The sequence below is a fragment of the Alnus glutinosa genome, chromosome 1 (assembly GCF_958979055.1).
Source record: "Alnus glutinosa chromosome 1, dhAlnGlut1.1, whole genome shotgun sequence".
Taxonomy (NCBI): Eukaryota; Viridiplantae; Streptophyta; class Magnoliopsida; order Fagales; family Betulaceae; genus Alnus; species Alnus glutinosa.
This window is the reverse complement of record NC_084886.1, coordinates 25,749,921-25,759,475: the sequence shown is the minus strand read 5'-3', so window position 1 is coordinate 25,759,475 and position 9,555 is coordinate 25,749,921.

Genomic DNA, 9,555 nt, shown 5'->3' with positions numbered 1-9,555 from the left:
AATCATATTTTTTCTTGGTTTTTTTAGATATTTCTCCCCTCTTTTCTTTTTCTTTTTCTTCTAGCATCTTCTTTGTTTTTCTTTGTTCTTCGACGGAAGCATATCGAAGGACGATTTTCCTACCAAATGCATCCACGAATCCCGTTGGTCTGCTGTTTTCTTTAGAGGAATTCCCTTTTTTTAGGGATTTCTTGTCAGAAATCCATTCATGCTTTGGAGATGCAAACCCCATCAGAGAGCCGGCTGGATTTTCTCCCAAAAATCTCATCCATTCGCTCGGTTAAGAGAAAGAGATAAAAGCATAGAGTATCCATACCGCGAAGGACACCAACCATACCAAAGGACGATTCCTTCTACCAAACGCATCAACAAATCGTGCGTTTTGTTTCCCTCTGCACATTTTCTTTCAGAAAGACTTGCAACAGTTCAAAGCGCTCTAGCTCTAGTTCTTGGAAGTGATTAAGATAATGTCGATCAGTGGTTCTCGGCTTGTTTTTCGATTGAAATGGTTGATCTGGGTCTTCATTAACTGGTGTTTTGGGGGTGGGTTTTTCTTCTTTTAGGGTGTGGTTCGGTTTTCCTGTTGAAATGCTTGGCTAGTGAACAAAGATTTGGGTGAATGATGTTTTTGGTTGAAGAGTTCTCACTTCTTACTCTTCTTAATCATACTCCTTTTGAATGATGAATTGGATCAAGTTTTAGTAATTTATTCTTTGGGGTGCTTCTTTTGTTTCATATAGTTTGAGCTCAATATATTTTCATAAATATTGAGGATTTGGCTTTTCTTTCTTTTAACTCATTTCATATTTTTTTGGGTCTTGGTTCAGGACTGCAACCCAATTGGATTAGTGCGTCTTCATTGACGGGTGTTTTGGAGGTGGGTTTTTCTTCAATCTTCAATCATGACTCTCTCTCTCAAATAATTTATTTATTTATTTTCTTATATCACAATGCCAAAATTGCAAGGCGAGCCTGAAGATATCTCCAAAGAGAAGGCTTGCTTGGCTGCCATTGAGGTCCTTTCTCTCGGTCTCTTATATCATATGTATATGTGTATGCATTAAGTTGAAAAATAGGGAATTAAATTTACCACTAATCTTGTATCAATGGCTATCATATTAGCATGGGACATTCATTCTAGGCATGATATTACCTATGGTGTGTGTTTGTCAGGTGCACAACATAGTGTCAAGAAAATACCATCATCAACAAATAAATGTAATCCATCTTTGTTAAGCATGGACTATCAAATTCATTAACTTGGTTATACACAAACAATGATTAAGTGTAGCTCATCTTAAGATTAGTACAAATCATCTACCTAAATTACACTAATCTAAGGTGTAGCATGACATGTCTATCCTAGGCATAAACTATCAAAACCTTTTGTTGCATGTTCAAATAATATCATTGCATAACTATTACATTTATCATCTTTTGAACAATAAATATAATTTGAGCACATTCAAAATAAAAAACTTTCTCAAAAACAAGATAAACATTTCATCAAGATTGCATTAATCATTAAAACCAATTACAAAAATGTAATCTTCATAATTATACAATCATCAATTTTCAAAATAAAAATCTCAAAGAAAAACACAATTAAGCCATTGATACTTGGATAGGGTTTATCAAAACTCTAGGGAGAGCTTTAGACACGCATGGAGGTCCTTGGATGACTTGGAGTTGAAGTGTAATCCTCCATCACGAGCTGCTAGAAATTTTGCAAGGGTTTTCACTAAAAAGCTCTCCCCTCACGTACACTATTTGCTTTTAAAATAAACTAAGAAAACAAAACTAAAAATAAACTACTCCTAACTAAGCTACTTGAGATGCCCTCAAAAAATGGACGTGGGTCATTTCTTTTATAGAGGAGCTTTCCTCTCTAGGAAGGAAATGTATTTCCAAAGCTGAAATCATGCCGCCCACTGTCCAGGAATCACATGCTTCTGCCTTCAGATTTTAATCCTTTTTTTTTTTTTTTTTTTTTTTTTTTTTTTTTTTTTTTTTTTACAATTGCATGCTGCCCAATAAATAACAAAGGGACCCACGTTCTTGCTGCCCAAAATTAAACACACTCATGCTTTTGTGTAGTTCGGCGCCTCTCTTCGGTTTCTTCAGGTGAGGGAAAGGTATCTCATCATTCCTGGTCTTCCCCTCGTCCTGCCCCAAAGAAAAGGGACCACGTGAAGCCTGCAAATATTCGTTTATTCCTTCAGTTTCAGACTTGGAGGTTGCAAGTATTCTTTTTTTTTTTTTTTTTCTTTTTTTTTTTTTTTCTTTTTTTTTTTCGGCCCCAAAGACAAGTCACTCGAGCGACTTCGTTTAGTCATGCCCTTTTCACCGTTTCAGGCTCGATTTTTGGAGGCTTTTTGATATTTTTTGCTTCAATCACCTGAAAATGCTATAAATACTAAAACAAAGAAAAAATGTTATATTACAATAAAGCTAAGTATTCAATAATAGCAAATTAAGGGGCTTGAATGTACAACACTCACGACTTATCACACCCCCCAAGCTTACATATTGCTAGTCCCTTAGCAATACAAAATTAAAAACAAAACAAAACAAAATGAAATACCTACACTAATTCCTCTTTCGTGAGAAAGACGATTACATTTAGCGTATGCAACAAGCCTTTTAAACCCCTAGGCATCCATAGTGGATGAGTGAAGTCTCGTAAGGATTTAACAGAAGTGATGCCCACAAACACTTTGCCAAATTTTTTTAAGAACCGCACGACCTTCCACCAGTGCGCCGTCATGACCATCAAATCCCTTTAATCCAAGGTTCTTCTCCAGTGAAGGTGCGACCCTACAGGTATCCTCATTACCAAAAAAATGAAATAGAGAAGATTGTTGTTGGGTTGTTAAACACAGGGGTAATCTGAGCCAGCACTAGCTCGTATTCCTCTCTGGTATTGCTGGTAAAGAAACATGATGGTTCGTGGCGGTTGTGTGTGGACTACCGAGCCCTCAACCAGACTACCATCAAGGACAAGTTCCCCATTCTCGTGATCGACGAGCTGCTGGATAAGTTGCAAGGGGCATCGTATTTCTCCAAACTAGATCTACGCTCCGGATATCACTAAATTCGGATGCAGGAGCAAGACATCGAGAAAACAGCTTTTCGCACACACCATGGACACTTTGAATTTCTAGTCATGCCATTTGGCCTCATGAATGCCCCTTCTACATTCCAATCTTTGATGAATGACATCTTTGGCAGCTTCTTACGTAAGTTCTTCCTTTTTTTTTTTTTTTTTTTTTTTTTTTTTTTTTTTTTTTTTTAATGATATACTAATCTAATGTCGGTCTTGGGAAGATCACTTGCAGCACCTAACCAAGGTTTTTGAGCTTTTGAGGGCTAACTACTTGTATATGAGACAAGAAAAATGCAGCTTCGGGCAACTACGGGTGAATTATTTGGGCCACGTTATTGACAAGGACGGTGTGGCAGTGGACCCCGACAAAATTCAAGCGATGTTGGCATGGCCGAGACACCAAACGCTTAAGGCACTTTGGGGCTTCCTAGGTCTCACCGGCTACTACCGTAAATTCATCCAACAGTACGACATCATCGCCCGGCCACTAACGCAACTCCTTAAAAAGGATGCATTTGGGTGGAATGAAGAGGCCGAAGAGTCATTCTCTTGGCTTAAAGAAGCAATGACCAAGGCATCGGTTTTGGCTCTACCAAATTTCTCCCAGCAATTCATCATAGAGTGTGATGCGTCCAGCTTTGGCATCAGGGCAATTTTAATGCAAGCCCAGCGGCCCATTGCTTATTTTAGCCAAGCACTCCATGGCTGTAACCTCACTCTTTCCACCTATGAGAAGGAAATGCTCGCCTTGGTCACCTCGATCCAGAAGTGGAGGCTGTACCTCATGGGCCATCGCTTTGTGGTTTGGATGGATCACCGCAGCCTCAAGTTTCTATGGGACCAAATCATAACTACAGAGGCACAGCAGAAGTGGCTCCTCAAACTCATAGGGTATGACTTCCTCATTGAGTACAAAAAAGGGGCACGACAACCGGGCAGCTGACGCCCTCTCTCAGCAAATAGAAGAGACTCTTTCAGCCTTGTCTGCTCCGGTTCCCCATTGGATTGAACCCATCCAGCGTGAAGTCCAACAAAATTCGAACCTTATAGCCCTGGCCGAGAAGATCCAGCAGCAACACATCAAGGGACCTTGGCGCATGCAAGCATGACTCATTTATTTCAAGAATCGGGTCTACCTCAATTCCGCCTCTCCCATCGCAGCAGCCATCACCACTGAGTTCCATAATAGCACCCACGAAGGCTATCAGAAGGGGCTCAAGGGCATCGGGTTTGTTTTTTACTGGTCGCAGATGAAGCAATAGCTCCACAATTTTATTAAGAATTGCGATGTCTGCCAACGCCACAAGGCTGACAATATCAAACCCGCAGGGTTGCTACAACCCTTGCCCATTCTTGAGCACATTTGGTCAGATATATCCATAGATTTCATCGATGGACTACCCGCTTCTTATGGCCGAACCACTATCCTTGTGGTTGTCGATCACCTTTCAAAATATGAGCATTTTACTCCCCTCAAGCACCCATATACAGCAGCACAAGTGGCACAGACTTTCTTTGAGGTAATCTTCGGTCTCCATGGCATTCCTTCCACCATTGTTTGTGACCGAGATCCGATCTTTACTAGGATTTTTTGGTGGGAGCTCTTTCCCCTCCATGGGACTAAGTTCAACTTTAGCTCCACCTATCATCCCCAAACGGACGGCCAAACGGAAGTGGTGAACTGCACCATTGAAATGTATTTTAGGTGCTTCACCAGCTCTTCACCGAAACAATGGGCCAAGTGGCTACGTTGGGTGGAGTATTGTTACAACGCGAGTTTCCATTCAGCCACTAAGTTAACTCCATTTGAGATTTTTTACGGTGGCCCTCCACCTTCCTTATTGCAATACATTCTTGGGACAACCAAGTCAGCTGCTGTTGAAGATACATTGAAGGCCTGAGATGAAATTCTTCGAGAGGTGTTGCAACATTTGTTGGAAGCCCAAATTCGGATGAAGCAGGTGTATGATAAAGGTCATATGGAATGGGTGTTTTCAGAAGGAGAATGGGTCTACTTGAAGCTCCAAGGGTACTGGCAAAACTCTGTTTAGAAGTGCTAGCATCCGAAACTAGCCCCCAAGTTCTACGGGCCCTACAGAATTGTCAAACAGATCGGCCCTGTAGCATACCGCCTTGCACTCCCACCAAAAGCCAAAATCCATGATGTATTTCATGTCTCCGTTCTCAAGAAATGGGTGGGTGTTGGGGTTCCAGTTCAAGATGATCTCCCTATTATTTTCAAAGATAGCCGGTTGACTCCCCAAGCCATCCTTGACCAACGACTCCAGCAGGGCAATCCAAAAATACTGGTGCATTGGCAGGAGCTCTCACCCACTCATGCCACGTGGGAACTCCTCTCGGATTTCAAGCTTCGCTTTCCCACCTTTACCTTTGAGGACAAGGGTCATTTTAAGGGTGGAGGAGTGTTACGTACCTATGCTAGGCGAAACAAAACCCTGGTAAACCCTAGTGCCCGGCCTGGCGGTTGAGACACATATGAGATGTAAGGGAGGAAAGTCGTGTACTTGGGGGGCACGACTTTGGGTTAGGAAGTTCCTAGAAATAAGGGGTCATTATCCCCCACTAGCAGCCTAAGATTCAGCCTAAGAATAGAGGGATTATAATCCCCATTAGCAGCAGATTTATAGGAGAGCAAATAAGGGAATTATACTTTCCCTACAATCAGATTATTGCTATGTTTGTTTGCACCCTATTAATAAGGGGTTTTGAGGAGAAATAAAGCATGCACAAAATTATCAACAAACGGCTTCTATAGTTGTTAGGAGGCAGGGGTACCTCGAATACCCCATTATCAATTCATCATCTTCACCATAGGTAAGCTTAGGAAGATCGATCTTGCAGCTTTGCCCCTCACCAAACCTATCACATGTTCACAAACACAATCCCAAACATAGGCCTATAGCAGTTTAGGTGAGGATAAGAAAATTCTTGTTGTTCCTTGGTCTCAGGGCCTCAGGGTTGATATTGATTCTTTTACTTGTGAAAAAAAAAGGTGCTGATTTATTTACGTGCTTTACTATCTTCATTTTGGGGAGTGGGTTGGATATGGTGTTATTTGGGCTGTAAATTTTGAGAAATAAAGAAAAACTACCATTAATTGTGAGCTCGGATGTTACTTTATGCTCTCAAGTCTTCTGCTTGGCGAGGGTTTAGGTCATAGCATATTGAATGTAGCGCCCTAGATTTTAAGTCATAAAATAAAATTTCTTAAATTAGAATTTAAGACTGAATGAAATAAACAAGTCTAGAATTAACGTTCGATCCACAAGACTCGACGCTCGAACGGCTTAATACTGTAGGAAACAATATTCACATCCAGCAATTAATAAAATATATGGCTTCAGACATAATATTAAATCCTCGATAATTAATAAGGAATACATAAATATTTATGAAAATAAATATTCCTTAGTCTCATTTATTTAAAAACAATGATTTTGTAAATAAAGAATATTATTAGTTAGAATCTAATAATATTACTTAGTGATTTGATTTGATTAAATAAATAGACTAACTTAATTGTCTAGTAAATTGGTGTGTATAATATTATTTACTGTAAATAATATTATCTTAAATATTATATTTTTAGTATATTATAATATTTATTATTGGCACAATATTATTTAGTATAATAATATTGTCAGTGATATAATATTATTGAGATAACAATATTAACAATGAAATGAACTAGATTCAAAACGGACTTTGATTATAATTTTAATAAGTTAGATTAAAATGGTAAAGATCCAATGTGAAAATATCTATAGTAAAAATGTAATTAGTAATTTTTAAATAAATATCTATGGATTAACCCATGTTAAATTAACTAAGATAAAACTTAACTATAGGTTAATCATTATATCTCAGGATATTTTACTATTAACTCAGGTTAATCTAACTGAGATAAAAACTAACCTTGAGTTACAAAACTAAATGAGTAAGTTTTAGAAAAATTAATATCCTATATTTTTATGAAAACCGACCTCCAACCCTTCAGCACTCGAACGCCTCTTCTTCTTACTTCCTTTTATCTTTTCTACTTCTTTCTTATTGTTCTCTTCTATTCTTCTTTCTTCTTTTATATCCTGTTATGAAATATTTAACTACTACTTAGAAAATGTTGTTATGTCAGTCCTAAATGTGACTTTGCAACTTGGCAAGGATGCTGTATTAGTTGGCTTGCTCAATTGGGCACACAACCTAAGATGCTTTTCTTGGTACTAAATGCAAAGTTGCTCTTCTCTTCTTTGCTGTCTCTAAAATTTTGTTTGTAACTTCAAGGTGCAATGCAGAATAGTTATTATAGGTAGATATTTGTTTTGTTTACATTTTTGTTGCTAAATATTTTTATAATATATATTGTCTTTAGTCCAGACATTTATTGCACAAGAGCATATTAGTTTGAAGAGGCTTTGAATTTTGAAGAGTCAAGGTTTGACAGTTGCATAAAAGTCAAAAATGAAGAAGAATAGGTTAATCATGAACAAATATGTTTCACTTAATCATTTTTTATGCTAATGATGTATGTTGGCTGCTATAATGTGCATTATATGTTGTTATTTCTAAGTCACTTTTACAATGCTTTTGATGTGTTTGGAATGTAAGATGGTGTGGGTGTTTGTATGAATGTAAGGCTTTGATAGTCTTCCCTTTTTATATTTTTATTTTGAAAAGTAATTGGACTGTTAATTTGTGCAAGCTTAATAAGAACTGCATAGATTTTGGTTTTTTTTTTTTTTTTTTAGTTGGTTTGTTTCTTAAAATGAGCTCAAGATGGGTTTAAATTCTCATGTCAAAACTTAGTTATGAGTAGTGATTGATTGGGATTTAGCCTGTGACATAATTTTATTTCTTGCTTTTCTTTCTTTCCTTAAATCACAATATATGTAAGTAAAAGTTGACTTGTTTACAAATTCATAATATATTGAATTTGTAAATATAATATCTAGATTATATACCGTAATTCCATATCATCAAACAAAAGTTACTGTTAAAAATGTTTTACCACTTCTTCTTTATATATATAATACCAAAATTAAGTACGTGCATTACACGTGACATCCCAACTAGTAGTGTATAATATCTATAACCTAAACTAAAGGCGGCAAAGTAAGTCCTAATCTTTCATTCCTTATCTTTTGCATTAAATACATTCAATTACCCATCTCACTCAAATTTTGATCCAACGGCTGCAAAGTAAAGAGAGCAAAACAAATCTCACTCTGATCCATGCGCTTTTTTTTTTTTTTTTTCTACGCACTCTGATCCATGCATTTATTACAAACAGAGCAATATAACATATGATTGAACAGCTAAAAAATTGACACACTAATCCAACGGCTAAAAAATCAACTGGCTTCCACTTACGTAGAAAATAAAAAAAGAAAAAGAAAAAGAACCCAACTGGCCTCCACTTCTTTGCACGTTACCCCACTTCTCACTCTTATCCATGATTTTTTACGCCTACAAGCCACGCCTATCAACATCTACCAGACTACCTCATAAGTCTCTTTTATTTTTGAGAAATTCAGAAATTCTTACGTGTACCTAAATTTTTATAAATGAAGTTTTATTAATTGATATGAAACTTATTTATTGATCATTATTAAAATAATTAATAAAAAAAAGAATTACAAGTACTAATAAATAAATTTCATATCATCTTAATATTAATATCTTCGTAAAAATTATTTCTTTATTTTTTCAAATTCATTTTTTTCAACTCTTCTTTTCATCTTCTCCCTTCAGCTCCAACCATTCGATCAATCTCACAAATTTAATGTCTACCAACCAACCTACCTTTTACATTCATTTCTCATGGATACGGATTCCGATCCTCTCTGGTTCAAAAAAACTGAAGGCCATGTCATTAAAGAAAAGAGATTCACGCAGGTATATTTTTATTTTCCCCCATTTTTTTTTTTCTCTCCCTCCGAAACCCTCATCCCTCCCCTCCCTCATGTTTGGCCTCCGCCACCGGCAACTATTGACGCCACCGGACGGCCAACCGGACCCAACAACACCACTACCGTTCAAATTTTTGAACAAACATTTCTCTTTCTTAAGACGACGTCTAAAGAAAGAAATTTTGAACAAGCATTTTTTAATCTATAATAAAAGGTACGGTGAAAATGTGTTTAAATTCTAAAATTAAACTATAATAAAGAATCTCATGCATATCATAGATTATGAGCTAGTTATTGAATAAAAGCTAGCAATATGATGCACCGAAAGCTGTCTTAATCGAGGCAATTCACTGTACACAAAAATGCCCTTAGAACTCAACTAAAGAGTCCGACTTGGTCTCGGTCAACATGCAAGGGAGGGAGGGTGAGGTGGGGGGCATGGAATTAAATGGTTTTTTTTTTTTAACATGTCCACATACGAAGAGAGAGGAAAAATTCGAATTAGTGACCTCTGCTTCATGA